At 33.9% G+C, this 21,095-nt stretch overlaps 1 protein-coding gene across 1 annotated transcript in view; it reads left to right on the top strand.

Moving 5' to 3' along the window:
- The window catches only part of LOC111059011 (pre-mRNA-splicing factor syf2), an 81,631-nt gene extending 71,660 nt beyond the window's left edge, over window positions 1-9,971 (top strand). Inside the window, exon 5 of the mRNA XM_022346606.2 lies at window positions 9,350-9,971. The gene's annotated coding sequence lies outside the window, so the exon portion shown is untranslated. The remainder of the gene's footprint in view (window positions 1-9,349) is intronic.
- The last annotated feature ends 11,124 nt before the right edge of the window (window positions 9,972-21,095 follow it).

Raw genomic sequence — 21,095 nt, forward strand, 5'->3', positions numbered from 1 at the left:
AAAAACTATTAAAGATACGGTGTTTTCGCTTGCATTTTTGGATTCCTCGACTTTCAAAACATACAGATATGCTATTAGCTCAAAATGTGAAAATTTGCAGTTACAGCCTTTTAGCTTAGAGGGCAGCATATTGAATGCAACTTTTTTTTTTAAATAGGAAGGTGGTCATGCGATACATGATTTCGATACGAAATTTTAAGAAAAAAAGAATGGCGAAAACCGCATATCAATATCTCAAACCGTTCAGAAGATATTCACATAATTAATCAATATCATGCATATCATAAATGAAATAGATAAGTGGTATTGATTAATAATGTGAATATCTTCTGAACGGTTTGAGATATTGATGTGCGGTTTCACCATTCATTTTTATTGAAATCTTGTATCGAAATCATGTATTGCATGACAACCTTCCCATTTAAAAAATAAAGTTGCATTCAATATGGTGGATCCAAGATGGCGGACCAGATTTTTGAAGTCATAGTAGAGTAGTATTTTCAATTTGAGAGGGATCCCCAATCACACCCACCATGAAATTACCTTTATGTATGAGATATTAAGCCGTTCTCGGACTTTTCACCCACTCTGTATATGATTACACTCAAATAAACTGGAATATCATCATTTACCACTACTGAATAAATAAATTGCATTATTAGGAAAGACATTAAGAACTCTATGATAAGAATGCTTATTATTTCATTTAATTATTACATACAGAAACATATAATAACAAAATAGCCTAGTTTCTCTACATAAATTGATTTCAAATGTGGAATTATCATTACAATCTATATATATATAAAAGCGAAATGGCACTCACTCACTGACTGACTCACTCACTCACTCACTCACTCACTCACTCACTCACTCACTCACTCGCATAACTAAAATCTCCGGACCAAAAATGTTCAAATTTGGTAGGTATGTTCAGTTGGCCCTTTAGAGGCGCACTAAGAATCTTTTGGCAATATTTCAACTCTAAGGGGTGTTTTTAAGGGTTTAAAGTTCGTCTTTTAGCATGTATATTCTTCTTCTCCCAATCTCTTAATTAGAATTGAAATTTCCATATCATATGTTACTATAGAACTATAATCTAGATAGAGTACCTCTTCGAAACAGTTGTTAACTGGCAACTAAATTAATAATTTTGTCAGGTTGGCATTAAGTGAGTTGATTTGTTAGGTTGGCACCAAGTTGAAGATTAAATGCATTTATCGCGGAAAAATTGATTGGGCACTGCTACTTCAATCCTGGGAATATTATATTACTAGCCGTCAGGCTCGCTTCGCTCGCCATATCTGTTTAGCCAGACGTTTAGTCTGGACCCCCGACTGGATTGTCCTATAAATATGATAAAAATGAAAAAATGCAGGCGAGCGAAGCGAGCCTGCTGATCTCATTCTTGGACGATCCAGTCGGGGGTCCAGGGGGCGGAGCCCCCTGGCTTGACGGATATGGCGAGCGAAGCGAGCCTGACGGCTAGTATCGATATAATTATGCCATTTTTACAGTTCATGATATAGTCTATCTATTGTGATAATTGTGATTTATGAATAGTAAAGAAACATGACTTGCACATGTATGTGGCAACGCAGCTACTACATTTCAGTGCCACTTGTTTACTTTTTTTGATAGCATGTTGTCGACTAAATTTTTTTGTTAGGTTATTGTAGGATATATTGCAACGACCTCTCTCCGTTTCTATTAGTTTATGATTAGGCCTACTGGCAGGCTGCACTGCTTGAAGAGAGCAATAATTTATCTTAAGCAAGTTTTGAGCTACAAACTCCCTAAATGCAATAATGCCTATTATTTTGCCTGAAATCTTATGATACAGGAAATGTGCATTTACCATGGCTGTGTTGCATAGCAGCTCAATTGCCACCTTCCTGTACCATTTTATGCCTTTCCTCACGGGACTTGAATAGCTTTTGATTTGCTCTGACAAATCAATAAAAGTTTTTGCTGCGTTATAATCAATTATTAGTCTACATTTGGTTTCATGACAGGACTTCTTCTTGTTTGAACCTCGACCAGTTCTGGAACATGTTTCGTGGTGAGAAATAAAACATCCTTCTTATCATGCCACTTTCCTACAATTATTTTATTGTTGCTTTGCAAAGCACACATCTCCCTTTTTTTCAGTTTTTTCCCTATTACAGTATGGGTTGTGCTTTCTCCTAGAGCGCAAAGTGCCTACAAGGTGAGTCTTTTTCTCAAGTAACCTACAAGCTAAATCTACAATTGTGTAGAAATCGTCTGTGAATAAGGTTCTATGAGTGTCAAACAGTGAAGTCATGAGCTCCATCACTGTGTTTGAAGTTACATCCCTAGCTGACATTTCTTTCCCTGCAAAAACCTTCAAATTCCAGGTTTACCCCCCAGCTGCACACACTTTATATAATTTGACACAATATTTGAATCTTTTCCCTGGCACATATTGCCGAAAATGCAAGCGTCCACGAAAAGGGACCATGTTCTCATCTATACAGACATCTGCTGAAAATAAAAAACATTTATTTTTGAAAATTTTAATTCAACCTATCAACTAATTTTCTTATTTTATACAACTTATCATTTCCATCTCTGTCATCATTAGCTGGAATGCAGCAAACTTAGAATTAGCTCAAACTTATTTATAGACATAGGTTGTGAAATTTTATTCGATTACAAAACATTTTTAGACCAGTAATTGGAAATTTCTGGTTTCTTATCCAGTCCCATCCAAATAAATTACTCCAAGAAACTTTTTCAAATCACACACATCAATATCGTTCCATAACGTAAGTCTGGCTGAAGGGCCTAATGTTTCAGTTGTCATACCATGGACTATTTCCTGGTCTGCTTTCCTGTTCGTTTCTTCAACAATAAAATTTAGCAGATCATCATCGATTAGCTGAAGAACAATGTTAGCTGGATCAACTTCTGGATTGCATGAGTCTAGGAATTCATTGGTTACCCCACAAACATAATCAAATATGAATTCAGCCAGATTTCCTTCCACATCAGACCACATTGTTGAAATCAGAAGCATGAGCACCATCATTATCTATCACATCTGGGATAGGAGCATTTTGGTCATTTATGTTACTTGAATTTCTGTCACTTTCATCAGACGAAGAAGTGGATTCATTCAAACGCCTTCGTTTTGAAGTACACTGAGTTTTTTTTCGAAAATACTGTCACTTGAGTCACTGTCAGAGTTATTGTAGGTTGGATCACAATCACTATCAACAAATTGTTCTAAATACTTATCATCAGATGAAGAAGTGGCAAGAAATTCATCAGTCTGTAAGCAGGCTTTAAGTTTCATACAACTATAATATTTTCATAGTATAGGGTAATTCTCAACTAACGGTATATTTAATATTTCACACTATAACATGAGGACTATTATTTTTCCATGAAGAAGACAGCAGACACAATCAAGGAAAGCAATGAATTCGCATGACTGTAGGATTTGCATCAAGATATTGAAGACCATAATGATTTATCAGCTCAAAATTGTGCTGCTTTAAAACAAAATTAAAAATTTTCCAATTCCAATCAAGAAACATTTGATTACGTATCATTCTGTTACATCGAACTGGAATAGGCTAGACTGGAGTAGGGAATTTGAAAAAAGTTTGCTACAATTATTTATGATAAATGGTATATCATGTACTTAGAAATCACACATTCAAAAGCAATATTCACTTGATATATTCACATTTACAATACATTTAAGAATACTTTACACTTGATATATTCACATTATTTTACAATACATTCAAGAAAACTTTACACTTTATATGTTCATATTATTTTACGATACATTTGAATATTTTACATTACATGTTTTGTGATTTACATCGCGAAAATGAGTTTAAGGGTGGGCGGTAGTGATTTTTTAGTTTATTTCAATAATTAGAGTTCAATACTTTTATAGCTAATTAATTATACAATAACTATTAAAATAAACTATAAATCGAAAAAGTAAAAAGTCACACCCCTGAAGAATGTAATTCTCTCTCCAATGACATAAAAAACGTGAAATTCTGTCTATAAATAGAGGCTCTATATGCTCCAAGAGATTGGTAAAAATTACATTGCTCTTATGGGGCTTGATTTTTCCATTCGGCAGTTTGCCCTCCACCACCACCCACTCTTAAGCATTAATTATAGATAGAACACCAAGATTGGAACAAATTGAACAAAATGTGTTCAATCTTGAATAAAAAGACTATAAATTGCCACAAATGTAGATTATTTTATGAAAATGTCAAGTTACCGGTTTTGATTGTCACACCATTATCAATTTCTGGTAGACTCCAGAGTTTGTAAACTCCATGAGAACTCTTGAGTTCACCATATATAAATAATGGTGTAACAGCCAAAACAGGTTATGACAATTTCTAGTCTTTTCATTCAATATTTATTCATTCCTGAACAAAACACATTTGTTCAATTTGTGTAGTATGGAAACACTTCTTTTGTCGTTTTCCAATCTGGCTTTATGGAACATTTTTAGTCTCAAATACAATTCAATGATTTTCTTCGTCAATAATACAGCATGGTTGTTAGAAAATTCATTCTCATAAATGTGGCTGTTGAGCTCAACAAACAAATTTTCAAATTGACAATGTGTCAGAATATGGTTAACCATTGATTTTTCATTTTTTGGCAGCTTACAAACCTCAGATTTTTTCAGATACCCTACAAATAGCCTACTTATGACACTTTGTGAGGGATGACAAAAAATACCCCCATTGTCCTTTCTGTTTATTGAAAAGTACTGAGAACTGAGCTACTGAGGAGGAATAGCCAGAGAACAAAACTCCCATACAAATGATACAATTGAATACTTTGGCCATAGAATGCATTGAATTTCCTATGTCAAAGAGCTTATTAACGATGCTACAAAATTTGCTCGTTGCCAAACAGCGAACAAATTGAGGATGTTTTAGATCTTGCTCTAAAACTTCAAGTGCTTTTGCAACTTATGCACTCAACAGCTGGACAGCCAACTTCACTTTCATTTTACTTTCCTTGCCCTATTACCAAAGGTAAGGAAAGTATTGCTTTCCGAAAAAAAATTGAGTGGTTTTTGGGTATTGGTCTGTATTTGTGTGTGTGTGTGTGTGTGTGTGTGTGTGTGTGTGTGTGTGTGTGTGTGTGTGTGTGTGTGTGTGTGTGTGTGTGTGTGTATGTGCGTCTGTGTACACGATATCTCATCTCCCAATTAACGGAATGACTTGAAATTTAGAACGTAAGGTCCTTACTATATAAGGATCCGACACAAACAATTTCGATCAAATGCGATTCAAGATGGCGGCTAAAATGGCGAAAATGTTGTCAAAACGATTTTCTCGAAAACGGCTCCAACGATTTTGATTAAAGTTATACCTAAAGTAGTAATCGATAAGCTCTATCAACTGCCACGAGTCCCAAAGCTGTAAAAATTTCAGGAGCTCCGCCCCATCTATGCAAAGTTAAATTTTAGATTCCCAATTATCAGGCTTCAGAAACAATTAAAACAAAAAATTTCGAGTGGAAAAGATTGAGCATGAGAATCTCTACAATTAATGTTCAGTAACATCTTCTCCTAAAATTAAAAATAAGCTCGAAATTCGAGAAAATGTGATTATCCAATTGCAAAATGTTGGCAACTATTGATTCTATTAAATGATTCACTATGAAGAGATAGCAGACCTCGTGTGTCTCCAGCGTTATTGCCCTGTCACCAGCTGGCTCAAATCTTTGAATAGTAGACTTGAGATGCGTGGGACACTAGCGTCACATGATTAATTTTCATAACGGCAAGGAAGTTGTGTGAGTACGCCACACCAGATTTTTTTTGTGAGTGATGCAAAATGTGCTTTTTCTCAATTTATTTGCAAGCGCCAACCCCTCAGTTTCTTGGAGTTGTAATAATTGAGAAAAAAAACCATCTTATCATGTTTCCATCTCTGTCTATTAAAACACTCATATCATCCAGAGCATTGCGAGCTAATTTCAATTCATGACATATATCTAGAACTATATATACATTTTTTTGTCAGAGGGTGCTGAAAAAATGAATTAAAACTATCTATATCAAAACTACATCCTAATTCTCGTGTCATACTCAAGTTACTGGATAATCCATCAAATGTTACAGAAACAATATTTACATTGACATCATGCAGCAATGCCAAACTCTGGTGAATAATGGTGCATTTGTCCTTGCTGCTGATGCCATTCACCATAAAATACCCTATTGGTATTTTCCATGAGGCATTCAAGGCAACAACCATCGAAACAAGTGCCTCCCTGGCCTCAAGCCCTTTCTCTCTCCCTTCACAATAAATATGACCCATGTCGACATATCCCAGAGTCTCCTTCCCATCATCCCATATGAGGTATCTTTTTATTGACATCTCATCCATTATGAGGCAGGCATGTATTTGATAATCTTTATCATCAGTCATTTGCTTGATAAGAGCAAATGCCTCTGTACTGAAGCTTGGATGTGGCAAACAGTTATAAAAACAGTCCCTGACAAATTTGTAGCTTGCAGGAGAATGGAAATACATGGTGAGAGCAAATCTTTTGATATTGCTACTACATCCAGCATTTCTTCCACTTTTTGCTAGAGCAGTTAACTCAATGAAGATATCAGAAAATTTATTCTCGAGTACACTCTCAAACCCCTTGCTAATCTTTACCTTCTCCTTTAACTCTTCTATCATGTGTGACATGGATTTATTTTTTCTATCCCTAACATTTATTTTTGCATTGTTATTGTCTAGCCTAGCTTTGTATTTTTTAATACTTTCCACCTTCCTGTTGAGTATATACTCACATTTTGAAAGTTCATCTTCACCATTAATTTCATATGTATGGTCATGTAGAAGATCTTTCATGGAAGCATCCACAGTAGAAGGTCCAGATTGCTCCTGCATTTTTACGTCACCATTTACTGTATCCACAGCAGCAGATCTTTCTTTTAGAGGCGGCTGTGTGTGCACCCTCTGCAAAAACAGAAATATATATAAATTAAAACAGGAGACACAAGACATAAATAGATTGAAAACACTTGAAAACTTACATTATAAATGGAGGGAACTTAGTTCCCGAAAATTTCCGTTTATAATGTAAGTTTTTAAGTGTTTTCAATCTATTTATGTCTTGTGTCTCCTGTTTTAATTTATATTACAAACTTTAAAGTGTTTTCTGTTATGTGTCATATATAAAAAAAATAAAATAGTAGTTTAATAGTAGGAATATGCTGTGATGTAAAGCTTTAAAGTATTTAAGAAATAGTACAACATGAATTTTTCAAAGTAGAAAGTGCAATATCAGAGCAGAGGTCAACGAAAATTTATCAAGTCATCAATTTTAATTTAACTTATTAGCCTAATTCATCATCAACTTTAGAGTTATTTATGAAATTCTGGTTTGGAACAAACTAGACTCACCTCACATTCTATTACTTGTACTTTATCAGAGAGAGGCTTATTCCAATGAACTTGGACTCATGAGAATTCAGTAAAAAATAAGAATGAATACCGGTACCACACTATTCCATGGTATTGTAACACTATGAGCAAGTTTTTCGTGCTCCAGTTTTAGTTCATTATAACATTATTGTAGCATGAAACGTGCCAGCAAACTTGCTTGTAGTGTGATCATACCCTAAGTTCATTTATTTATCAGAAAGAGGAATATGAGGAAGCAACAGATCAGAAATCCATTTTGCTTCAAATACAGCAATTGATTGAAAATACAAAGAAATTTGAAATACCAATCGACAAATTATAGAGACAAGAAAACTTAAATGTAAATGTATGATGATAAAGAAAGTATAATACAATAAGATGTATATTATGATGATAAAAAATTCAATTACATAACAATCATATTGCTCGGAGTCGATCAGAAAATTCTTCAGGAGTTTCTCCCTTTCTCTGGGTGGTTGACTGTAAGGTGGTATAGTAAAACTGGTCGGGAACCTTTTCTGAAAAGCGTTTGATCAGGGCCTTCTTTATATCATTATAAGAAGTAGTCGAATTGATATTATTCGAATTTTATCATCATCTGATCAATTGCCTAGAGCAGCTGCGTTGTCTACTTGTGATTAATAGAAACTTTGTAACTATCGCCATGCCAGTGTTCAACTACATTCACTAATGCAAAATAATTTACTGTTACGGGCGTTGGATTGATGTAAAAATGTATAGTTTTATATCCTTTTACCTTTATATCATTATAAGAAGTACCTGCTTTGATTAAAGGAAAACTTTTAAAGAACGTTGGAGCAGAGCCTTTTAGTCGAATTGATATTATTCGAATTTTATCATCATCTGATCAATTGCCTAGAGCAGCTACGTTGTCTACTTGAGATAAAAAATCAACAATAGAAACTTTGTAACTATTGCCATGCCAGGGTTCAACTACATTCGCTAATGCAAAACATTTTACTGTTGGATTGATACTGGCTGCCTACTGTTGTGATAAAGCAGTGACAGCTGCCTTCGTTTGATTTGCCATACTAGCGGCACTCCCCGGATTTTCTTCACCCATTACTGTGTTTGAAATAAGTCAGAGAATTTGATATCAAGTTTAGTTACCTTCACTCTCTGGACGCTATGTTCGCTACTATAATCAGTACAACCATTAATATATCCTTCAATAATTCTCTGTATAAAATGGATTCACATAAAATGGATTCAACCATAAAATGGATTCACATCCCTCTAGTATGCTACGTTCGCTACTATAATCAGTAAAACCATTAATATATCCTTCAATAATTCTCTGTATAAAATGGATTCACATAAAATGGATTCAACCATAAAATGGATTCACATCCCTCTAGTACACTATGTTTGCTACTATAATCAGTAAAACCATTAATATATCCTTCAATAATTCTCTGTATAAAATGGATTCACATAAAATGGATTCAACCATAAAATGGATTCACATCCCTCTAGTACGCTATGTTCGCTACTATAATCAGTAAAACCATTAATATATCCTTTAATAATTCTCTGTATAAAATGGATTCACATAAAATGGATTCAACCATAAAATGGATTCACATCCCTCTAGTACGCTATGTTCGCTACTATAATCATTAAAACCATTAATATATCCTTCAATAATTCTCTGTATAAAATGGATTCACATAAAATGGATTCTGCGTCTATAATCGGTAGATAATAGATAGGAGCTGATTGTTGCTGAGAATCAGCCATATCAGTTTTTCTTGTCATCACCATATAATAATTATTTGAATTGATGTTTGTATTTAACACGAGTCGCGTTCTTAAGTTTGGAGTGTCATAGAGTGCTTCTTTAACTTCGTTTACTTTTTCAGGGGTCTCGGATGATTTTTTACTGGATTTCGCGAAGACAGTAACACCTGGTTTATTGGACAAATTTAGAGGCGAGCAACTTGGAAGAGTGATAGACGGGATGGGATTTCTTGTATCGTGAACATGTTCATAGTATCTGTTCGGAGTGGGTTCCTATTTTCATGAATAGCTCACATACATGCGAATTCTGACTAGTCAACATCGGGCTAACTACTGAGCTAAAAGGTCTCTACCATTTGAGAGCTTCTACGCTTTCGTTTTCAGTTGTCTTTAAAGTTTTCGAATTTTTAGTACCCATAAACACAGTTCACTCGGCAAAAATCATCTGGCTAAGATCAATATAGTATCTGGCTAAGATCAGTAATATGTATATTACTATCAACATGCATTAACTTTGAATAATCAAATCAAATAGTTCCATTAGAAAATGTAGAAATAATCAATACATTTATGTTCAGAGTAGTCTGAGAAATTCCAGATGAGAGAACCGGATCTCATTAATTCAGAGTAATGAGTAATCATCTACTGAGGTTTCGATACTTATTGTGTATGCTACTACAGCATCAGGATCTCTCCTTTCCTAATCACCAATTTTGATTTTTCACTATAAAGATCATATGTTATTGTATCAACCATAATTTGTTTTTCATCCTTCCCTAGATCTTTGGTTAGAACATGTTCCTCAGCAGAGAGGGTTACACCTTGAGCAACTCAATAATATACTAAAGTTGTTTCATCCACCTCTTTAGTTACAAAGAAAAATTGATAGAGTCTCCGATCTAGTTTGCTTGGAGCTTTATATACTCGAACAACGTTTTTGCAAACCTCAGCAGCCATTATCGAACATTTTACTACAGTTAATAATGATAAAAATTATTCTGTACCAATTCAATAATTTCAAGTTCAAAACATCATTAATTTAATTAATTCACATTTTATTAAAATAAATTTAATTTTTGACAATAAAATTTAAAATTAAGATTTGCCAAGATTAATGTTACAAAAAAATTGAATTATCAAAAACTTATTATGAAAGATAAGCTGGTTTAATATAAAGTAATAGTTGGTGTTGATTTCACCTGCATTTGTGCACTATCAATTGAAATTTAATAAATTATTAATAATTTGATTAACAAGGAAAGATGAAGGAGAATGTATAGTGTCATTAATAATGTTAATCTGATCATACCTATAGCCTAAAATACAATTTCAGTACTCATATTAATTCTAAAAATGTTTTGTCATTAACAATTTCAATTTTCATACATGTTTTCAAATCCTTATTGTTAATAATAAACAAAATACAGTCATCGTTTACTAATTTCTTCGAGCTGCAAAATGAGATAGTGGAAAATATTTGACAATTGGTCAATTTCCAGAGCCCTTCACTTTTAGTTCTCCTTGATCTACTTGTCTTTCTAAACAAACTCCTCTGGATTCTGTTCCTGAATTCTCGGTGACTTGAGAGACAGAGTCACCTCTGTACTTGCAGACATCAATTGAACGGAAACTGAATCTTTGGACTTCCATTTCTCCTTGTACTTCAGTCACTATATACATTATGTTTATGTTTTTGAAGGGACGGATTCAAAGATCCAAAGGTTCAAAGAACCTCACATGTCAACCGAAGCTTATTGTGTGTCACTATATACATTAGTGCTTGCAATTTATATTGCAGTTCTGATTGTTTAGTATATTGCTTGGATACATAAAAGAAGTCCAGAACCAAATTTGTCATGCAAATTTTTGCTTGTGCTAGATATAGATCATGAAATTTTGAATAACATGAGATTTACAACTCTCTATCTCCATTGGGTGATGAGTTATGATTTTTCAAAAAAGCATACATTGAAATAAACATCAACTGCAGATTATTTGGTGCTGCAAGAGAACTGCAGGAATCAGATTCGAGATTCCTAGCATTTTATAGAATGCAGTAAAGTACTGCACATGTGAGAAGCTATTTCAGCTGCTGACTCCAGAGATACATCATGCCAATAGGCCGGCCATTCTTGAAAATTGGGCACGGTTCAATAACAATTTTTATTTTTCCAATTTTTCATAAAACTAATTTTTTTGTACATTTCTAATGATAAAATGAAGTCAATTAGTGTTACAGTAGTGGTCACAAAAAGAATGTGTCGTTTTTTTAGAAATGAAAAAAAACCTAGTTCATTCATGGAGGTGAGCTTTATATAAATGGAGGTGAGATTCTATTTAAAACTTACTTGATACTTGTTGTTATCCCACTGGAAACGCTGCTGCGTCATGGTCGTCGCTCTGCAGAAACTCCTCTACAGAGTAATAAGGTCTGACTAGCAGGTAGGTCTTCAGTGCCCTCTTGAACCTGTCCTCCCTCTCTATGGTTCTAATGTCTGCTGGAACCCTATTGAATATGGCGGAGCTGAGGAATTTGGGCCCATTTCTGGCTAAAGTAGATGTCACCTGCTCCACATGAATCAATCCTGCTTGTCGAGTGTTGTATGGGTGGACATTTCTAATAAACAATTCTGGCTTCCTCTTCACCATCATGGCCGACTCCAAGATGAATGTTTATTTATTTATTTATTGAATCATTGAGAATTATTATACAACTTACAGAAAAGTACCACAGGCTAACTTGCACCCAAAACGGTTCCAATTCTAATTTATACAACAGTCCAAATGTAGCTAGAGGTTATAAGAGTCACTTCAAAATTCTTCAATTACACACTCAATTTACAATCCATACAAACAAAAATCATTTTTAAATGAAAAAAAAATACTTCTAAATTGAATTAAATTAATTACAAATAATTGGAAAACTCCAAACTTTGAAAAAACTAAAATTTTGGGACCGAAAAGACAGACACACTATTTAGAACTTGTTGATGGCAGAGTCAAAATATTTAATTGACAAGAAAGTGGCTTACAATGCGCTAAGTATGGTGCTCCACAAATTGCTCGTACAATACGCTTTTGTAACAGAAAAATTATTTTTGCCAATGTGCTTCCACCCCACATTGCTATACCATAACTCATTATGCTACTAAAACATCCGTAGTATACCTTCATCAAAATATCATTTTCTACAATAGGTAAGAGTCTACGAATCAAGTAACATATTGATGTCAATTTTACAGACACATTTTCAATGTGCTGATTCCATTGAAGGTTACTATTCAAAGTGATCCCAAGATATTTTGTGGATTCATTTACTGCAATACTTCAGCCGTCCAGTGCAAGCAGTGGTGAGTGGTCGGGTTTTTTCCAATTGTAGAACTTGATTACATTTGTTTTGCCTCTGTTTAGTATCAACTGTTTATTGGTGCACCATTCCTGCATTTGTTGTAAACCTCTTTGCATTCTGTTTCTCAGCTATTCATGATTTTGACTCTGTATAAGGTGGCTTACATCATCAGCAAACATCCATATTCCTCCCTCCGTAATCGATTCAGGCAAATCGTTCACATAGAGAAGAAAGAGAATCGGCCCCAGATTCGAACCTTGAGGAACTCCTGTATTTGAAACTTCCAGAATTTTGGAATAATAGTGCTTGGTCAAGCCATCCACACTAGTATGCCTCACACAAACCGTCTGTCTTCTGTTTGAAAGATAAGTTGCAATCCACTTCAATGCCATACCCTCAATGCCCAGACTCAGCAGCTTCCTTATCAATTTCTTGTGTGGGATAAGGTCAAAGGCCTTAGTCATATCGTAGAATATGCACATTGATTCTCCCTTTGCATTCAAATTCTCATATATGTTGATCAACAGTTCGAATATTGCATCTGCTGTTGACCGACCCTTTCTGAATCCAAACTGTTGAGAAGTGAAGATGTTTTTTCTTTCAATAAAAATAGAAAGTCTTTTGAGAAATTTGATTTCAAAATTTTTTGAAAATACACTTTGAACTTGTGCCATGCTATGAATTTGGATTTTATAATTTAGAAGCACACACAATATAACTTGATAAAAGGGATGCTTGATAAACATACCTAGTGCTAGAGAATGGGAATCCATAAATGACAAGAGAGACAACTAAATAGAGAGAAGATATCAAATATATTGTCACCTCTTACAGTTAAATTTAACAGTTAATAAAACAAAATGAAAACATCATGAAAACCGAAAATACAATCAATAAATTCAGAAAGTTATCTCCGATATAGCTAATTCAATTGTATCCTACTCTGTCTACTTTACATTGAAAACGTTTTTTAGATTGAATCATGAGACGCTTTAAGGACTCTAATTTCAGAAAGAAGAGTTGGAAGATATCATAGATATTTCTCAGAAGTTAATCATGAATAACAATACATCTTTTAAAAGAAAGATCAACATAAAATTCATAAAATTTTTAGAACATTTAGAACACACTTGGAAACTTTTAAAACACTATCAAAACATTATCAAATATTAATAATCCCTAATAATATCTATTATGTGTCTTCATATCATGAAAGCTGCAAAGACAAATATTCCTCAAGTATCACATCACGGAATTCTACATATCAAAACAAATTTAGAAAAGCTAGGGTCCTTGAAACTTCTATTCGATCCTTTACAACTTTAAGACCAAAATAATTTCAAAACATTAATTTATCAATAAGGGGCCTTTAAACATTTCATATACTAATTCAACTTTTAGTAGTTTAGTAGATTATAAAATATAAATTTAAAGAAAACTGAAGTTCCCAGCTAGATCCTTACAGAGAAAATATAGCCTCACATTTCAATGTAAAGATACAACCGAAAATCTACTATTCAAATGAAATAAAAATTTGTAATCTAATAATTCCCAAATCAAAGTTACGATTTAACAAAAAGAGTCTAATTCAGCATGTTTTAATTGATTTAAATGGTTCACGTTTTACACCCCTCCCTTTTTGAAAGTCTATAATCATTAAAACCCATTCTGTCACATACGGAGTTCCTGGGACGTTTGTTTAATTTGGAAAAAGTTGTTACCTCAAAGCTGTTTCTTCAATTTGAATCTAGGCTCGGTGATCGAGCTCTACACGTCCAGATGGACAGGAGACAGCATACCCCAAGCTTCTAGGACTGCCATCAATTCAGAGGCATCTCAGCGGCTTAAAGACACTTGTTCACAAGACATTCATGAACCCATAAATTGATGGACTCGTACATTGATGGACCCATACTTTGACTGCTGTTTGAATAAAAAATAAACTAGGATAATACAAATTAACTCAACTTCAGTTATATCATAAAGTCAACCTACTTTAGGTTATATAAAACTCAAATCAATACTTATTACTTTAAAACACAAATAGACATTACCTACTTAAATATCTTGATTTAATAGAAAAGAATTTATCAGTAATCAGTGTCATTCCCTTTATACAAAGAGATGGGTACATAGTATTCCATAATACATAATTCACTAGTTGATTGAATCACTTCATAATATGGTCTTTCAAGTATTGTTGTTAGTTTGTTCAGTCTGTTCTCTTAAATAAATTACATATAGAGTGTAATTAAAAAAAATAAATTACATGATAGGTGTTTCCTAAAGAATCAAGAAAGCTTTTCATTAGAATCAGCAGAACAAATAAAATCTATAACACAAAATACGGTCATTTAAATTTAGGTTAATATAGCTTCCTCTTCAAAAATAATTTAAAATAAAAAAAATCACAATTCCTTCTAATAGGTACTCTACATTTCTACATATTACACTTAAATATATCTATCACAATGAATTCAACACTTTGATGGAAGCTTTCATTGATAATAATTTCCTTAATTTTATTATAATCTATGACATACCTTTAGTAGCGATTATAGGAGGAAAATTTCCATTGTAAGGTGACAATTTGATATCCTCTCTTCTTAATTAAAGCATTTACTGAGGTGGAAAAAACTAGAACATGCTATTGGAACAGATGGTTCCACAGCCAAATACTACCAAAGCTGGCATAAAAGCCATGATTAACACAAAATACAGTGACTACATGTTGTACTGCTTACAACAGAGGACAGATGCTGAATGAATGCACTTTGCTTCTCTCGTCTTGTCATGGACAGCTGTAAACGGCCTCACTAGATAGGAACCCAACCAACTTAACTGTGATTGGCAGTTACTATTTTATTGAAAATATTCATCACAATTTCTGTCAATAGAATGGAATAGTACAACTATAATTTAAGATACATTCTCCCACCAAGTGACAGCTATTTTCCAAATTCCTAACCAATTAAGGCATGATTATTAATCAATCAGACACAAATTCCTTGTCTTATAAGGTCATGAACCAGACTGATGCTCCAGGAAAATCGTTGATTTTCTTAGTACTATAACTTCTACGCACACACTAACAAAGTCGACACAACACAACACAGAAAAGCAAAGCAGCGAAATGAAATGTTATACAGGACTGACTTCTCATGACAATAATTTGCATAATCCTCATCATACACAATTGGAACAATGAATATTGTTACAAACTGCAACAGGTCTGTAGTTTCTGACATTTTTTGTTTCACTGTTCTTAGGAATTGGTACTACTTTTGATATCTTAATCTGCTTTGGAAATGTGCCAGTCTCGAAGGATTTATTTATCATCATAGTTAGAGGCTTGTCGATTATATGTTTACAATGTCTCAGCAGACTGCAAGGTATCTCATCAATTCCAGCACCCGTCCTCGCTCCAACCTCATCAATAACCTCCCTCACCTCTCTCTCCGTAGCAGGCCACAGCACCAATCCACCATCAACACCACAATGCACCTCAACCTCCTCATCATCCTCCACTCTCAATCTCTTAATTTCCTCCACAAAGTATTCATTGAATATGTTTGCTATATCACAAGGATTTGTGATTAGCTTGTCATTTATTGTTAGCTGTACATTTGAATTTTTCAAGTCATCATCACAAGTCAAGTCTTGAACTATCTGCCAAGCTTCCTTATTTATGTTTTTTTGAATTCTCTATTCTTGATTTAAAATACTCTTTCTTTGCTAATTTTATCAGTTCATCATGCATTGTTTTAGCTCTATTGTATTCCAACTTGATTTCATTTTGATTGTTTGTTGTATTTCTGCTTCTCCAATACAGCTCTTTCAAGTTGTCTTTTGAGTTTTTTATTTCATTTGTATTCCACTTGACCTGAGACTTGTCTTTAATGTAAAAGTTAGTTTTAGGAAAACATGTAGAAAAGTTTTATAAAAGTATTCAAAGAGATATTCAACATTCATGCAGTCATTGTTCATAGGCCAGGTCTGGCGCCTCATCATGTGCTGGAATAATTCAAGATTTGGAGGGTTTAATTTCCTTCTTTCAACTCTTCTCTTCACGTTGTTATCCAATTCCATCATTATTTTAAATACAAGTATACTGTGGTCTGATAATAGTGGTGGTAATGTATTTGTTTTGTATTTATATGCTTGAAGATCTGTGATGAAATAGTCAAGTTGACTCCTTTCTCTAGTAGTGTATTTAGCAGCAATATGTAATCCATAAGAATCTAATACATCACATAAATATTCTCTTTGCCAGCTTTCGATATAGTTATCCACATTAAAATCACCACATAGAACAATTGGGAATCCGTAACTGTCCCTCATCATACTTAAGAACTCATCGAGTCTCTCCAAGAACTCCAAATATGTATTTGCATTTGGTGGTCTGTAGACATTTAAAATCAGAAAAGTTTTTCTTGTAATTCACAATGGCACCGCATACCTCTATTACTCCATCAGCTGAGATATCTTGGATTTTATTTATTGGGTGTATCTTAAAAGTAGAATTTTTGCTTACACCAAAAATTGCTACTCCACCGCCAATTATATCCTCTCTAATATATTCCATTATTTTGGTAAATCCACTTATTTTCAAATTTTTACTTTTATGCTTATCCAGCCAAGTTTCAGCAAGGCTCACTATTTGGGGTGACTGCTCACACAGAAGTTCTTCTAGTATGTCAATTTTATTAAATAATGATCTGATGTTTAAAAATATTAGTTTTAATGTAAAGTTTTAACTTCTTTCTATTTTAGTATTGCTCCTTGAAACTTTCTGAATAATAAACGCTTCAAAGTTATGAATTTTGGCCATTTAGTACTAGCCATGATCAATTCCCTCTTGTCATACTCAACTCCCAACTTAAAGCTGCAATATGTTTCACTTTTACTGTCCAGTTTTTCAACTACATAGCTTACGTCAGGGAAGGTTTCAGACATAAAATTTCTGACGTTTTCTTCTGTTGTTCCTTTCTTTATTTTTCCCAAGTGAATCCATGCCATCTTTTCACCCATCAGATCATACTTGGGTTGCATGTCACCCATCAGGTCAACTGATCCAATAATAATTTCTTTGTCCTTGCATTGATTTATTTTGCTTTTAACTACCTCAACATAGCTCGGTTTATTTTTGTCATTTCTATCATTGTCAACAACGTTTCTCTTTTCATTCATCAGATTCACTGGTCTAAAATCCGTTTTTTGTTTTTGGTTCCCTTTAGTTACTTTTATCCAGTGTGAGTCATTGTTTTTTTTTTCGTTTTTTCCATGTTAGCACTTTTCGACAATTTATCATAAACCTTGCTAAGATCAATGAAATTTATTTTCAGTTGCCTACACATGAACTAAAAAGATTTGTTAATTTCTGCAATGAATTCGTCAGCATAGTCTGCTCCAGGTGGAAGAGAGCATACAGACCATTTAGTATTAGGGAACCTTATTTGTTTTGCTTCAATAGTAAGCCAAAGTGGACGCATAACATGATTTGAAGTTTTAGCATATGGCACATTATTTGATCCTATGTTTAGAATGACGTTTGATGGTAAGTGATTTTGTTCTTTCAAATATCTACTGACATTCTGTATTCTGCCTCCTGGTATTATTTTAGTGTTCACAATTTTTTTGCCTTTTTCCACAATTTCCTTACATGCATCTTTCATATTTGAGTCCCTTATGACAAGGGTGCAATCTCTTTCATTTGATTTCAATACATTTTTCTGCTGTGGTGAATTTGATTTTAATCCAATTTGATGTGGTGTATTTGAATTTCCAACTATCTCATTCGTATTTCCCTCCTCTCTCATTAGAGTGTAAGTTTCCTTGACTATTTCCTGTCTTATTGGGCATGTCTGCTCTGGGTGGATGCCCTGAGAGAATTCAGAAATAATTTTTTCTAACTTGTAAATAACCTCCCCTTTTCTTACTATAACATTGGATAATTGACTGTTTTCCTTTTCTTGTACACTTATTCCCTCTCTTAGTTCTTCAATATCTTGCATCAATAAACTGATTATAGCATCAGACTGAATTGTCTCATTTGTCGTTCCAGCATTATTCCTATTCAATGAATTGTCATTATTTGCTACAATTAAGGAGGAGACATGCGTTGCTTTTCTATTTATTTGCAATTTGTAGTCGTCACACAGCCATCGGTCAATAGTTTTACCAGTCTTCATTTTATCATATTGATCATCAGTTATTCCAACGCATCTGGTATGTTACCATTGGTTGTCATTACATTCACAGGTTATACTGCCCTGTTGTCATCTTTAACTGAATTTTCACATATTTTACAAGGGTAATGTTCATCCGGCCCTTCTTCTTCATGCCTTTTATCACTCTTTGGTTGATTCAATTTTGTTTTCTCCATTTTGGAAGCTTTTTATGGTTCAGTTCAATAAAACTAAGAATTATCTACTACACTGAGTTAAAACACTTATACAACATTTAAAATTGGTGCATATCACAGCATTTATTTTCTTGTTTACAGTGGTCAGCGTATGTTAAAATTCATCAACAAAAAATAGTGTTTTATTTTCAACCTTCTCATTTAATTTTCTGACAATCAATTGACTTGAAACTTTCGCATCTTTTCTATCATAGTTCCTATTTTGAGAACATTCTATTATTTTCTTTGATCAAATGACTAATTACGAATTTTAATGGAATTTTTGAGAGAATTTTGAGTTGTAACAGTATGGTACTGGAAATTTTTGAATGTTTTTAGAGTTGTTGCGGTTCAACTCAGATAATTTTGAGTTGTATCACTATGGCACTCATCTCTTAATACAAAAGTATTAACTCCAGTTTTAACTAGATATTGAATCTCATACATGTCAGTTTTTTTTAAAACTTTCGCTACATAATATAAAACTCTTTTTACCAGGAACCTTAACCAAAATATAATCATTCTCTTTCACTTCATTACATTCATTGACTGTTTCAAGGTCTACTTCCATCTCTTCATCTAAAACTTCTCTAATTTGTTCTTCAATGGATGCATTATTAAACTCTTCATCACTAGATGGCAAACTAATATCCTCATCCTCTGAACTTGTGTCATATCCAGTTGTTTTAAATTTCTTTTTTAGATTAGGTCTATTCAAGTTTTTCTTAAAACCACGAAACAATCTCTTATTAACTACATCTTTCTTTTTGTCCTTCATTCTTTTTTGCTGTTCAATCAACTTTTTTTCTGGAGTGTCAGTGAGGATTCTTGTTTTTCCTGGCTGTCTTCCTCTTGTAGTTTTTTTTCTGGTTGCAGCTTTGGGAAATGGGCGAACCATTTCTGGAGTCACAATTTTAATTTTCTCCTGTGCTGATGTTGATGGCTTGGTTAATTTTTCCTCTGAAGACATTGGCGGCTTGGCTAAATTTTCTTGTGAAGATGTTGACGGCTGTATGGAGGGGGTTGCAATGTCATCCATTTGTTGTTGATCAATAATCTGCTCACGGTCTGTAACGTAGGAAGAGAGAAACTCATCTTCTGTAAAAATATTTCGATTGAATGGATGTATTCCTGCAACTTCAAATCCCTTTTCTATATTCTCTTTTGTGAATGCTTTTTTGAAAGCATTGCCTACCAATCCAGCTACATTGTATATTTGAATGGGCTTTCCAGGATTGGATAGCATCCAACTATTCATTGCACTGTTATAATATTTATTTCTTAGTTACATTTTCTTAGCCTTTGTATGGCCCAAAAACCGTCTGATCCAATGGCTGCAACTTGTGAGAGGTATGGGGTGGGAATGTTAACAAAACCACACCCTTCTCCTTACATAAATCTAAAGATTGTATGGAGATATTGCTCTCATGGTTATCGAGTATAAGCAGGACTGGCTTCTCTTTTGTAGGCTTCACATGCTCAATAAAGTGCTTCATGTATTCAAAGAATAAGTCTTCATTTGACCATCCACTGGGATTTGCACCTCCAATTGCACCATTTGGAGCTCCTATGAGCATGTGTTGTTTGAAGTTCACCCGAGGGAAAATCAGCATGGGAGGTATACTGTTACCAATAGCATTGACACAGGCTATCATTGTAATGTTTAGTCCTCTTTCCCCTGAAGTGACAGAGCCAACCTGTTTTATCCCTTTTGAACAAAGAATTTTGGGAGGTGCATGAACTGTAGAGTTGCCAGTTTCATCCAAGTTATATATCTCATTTGGTTGAAACTTATGCCTTTCCAGTACAGCTTCTAAGTTGTCAAAAAATGATTTGACATTCTCTTTATTAAAACTAGTTGCCCTTGCAAGACTTGTTGCCTCAGGTTTGCGTAAGCTTAGGCTAGGATGCCGTTTTCGGAAGCCACGCAACCAAAACTCCCCTGCAGATTCAGCTGTAACCCATTCTTTAGGAAGTTTGGTTTTACTATCAGGCTCTTCTGACAAGGCTTTAGCATAATTAAAAGCTAATTTCAGTGTACTTTTCTTTGTTAGACCATAATGTAGTGCAGCAGATTGTTTCAGGTAAGTAACTAACCTCAGTTCTTCTTCATTTG

The sequence above is a fragment of the Nilaparvata lugens genome, chromosome 1 (genome assembly GCF_014356525.2).
Source record: "Nilaparvata lugens isolate BPH chromosome 1, ASM1435652v1, whole genome shotgun sequence".
Taxonomy (NCBI): domain Eukaryota; kingdom Metazoa; phylum Arthropoda; class Insecta; order Hemiptera; family Delphacidae; genus Nilaparvata; species Nilaparvata lugens.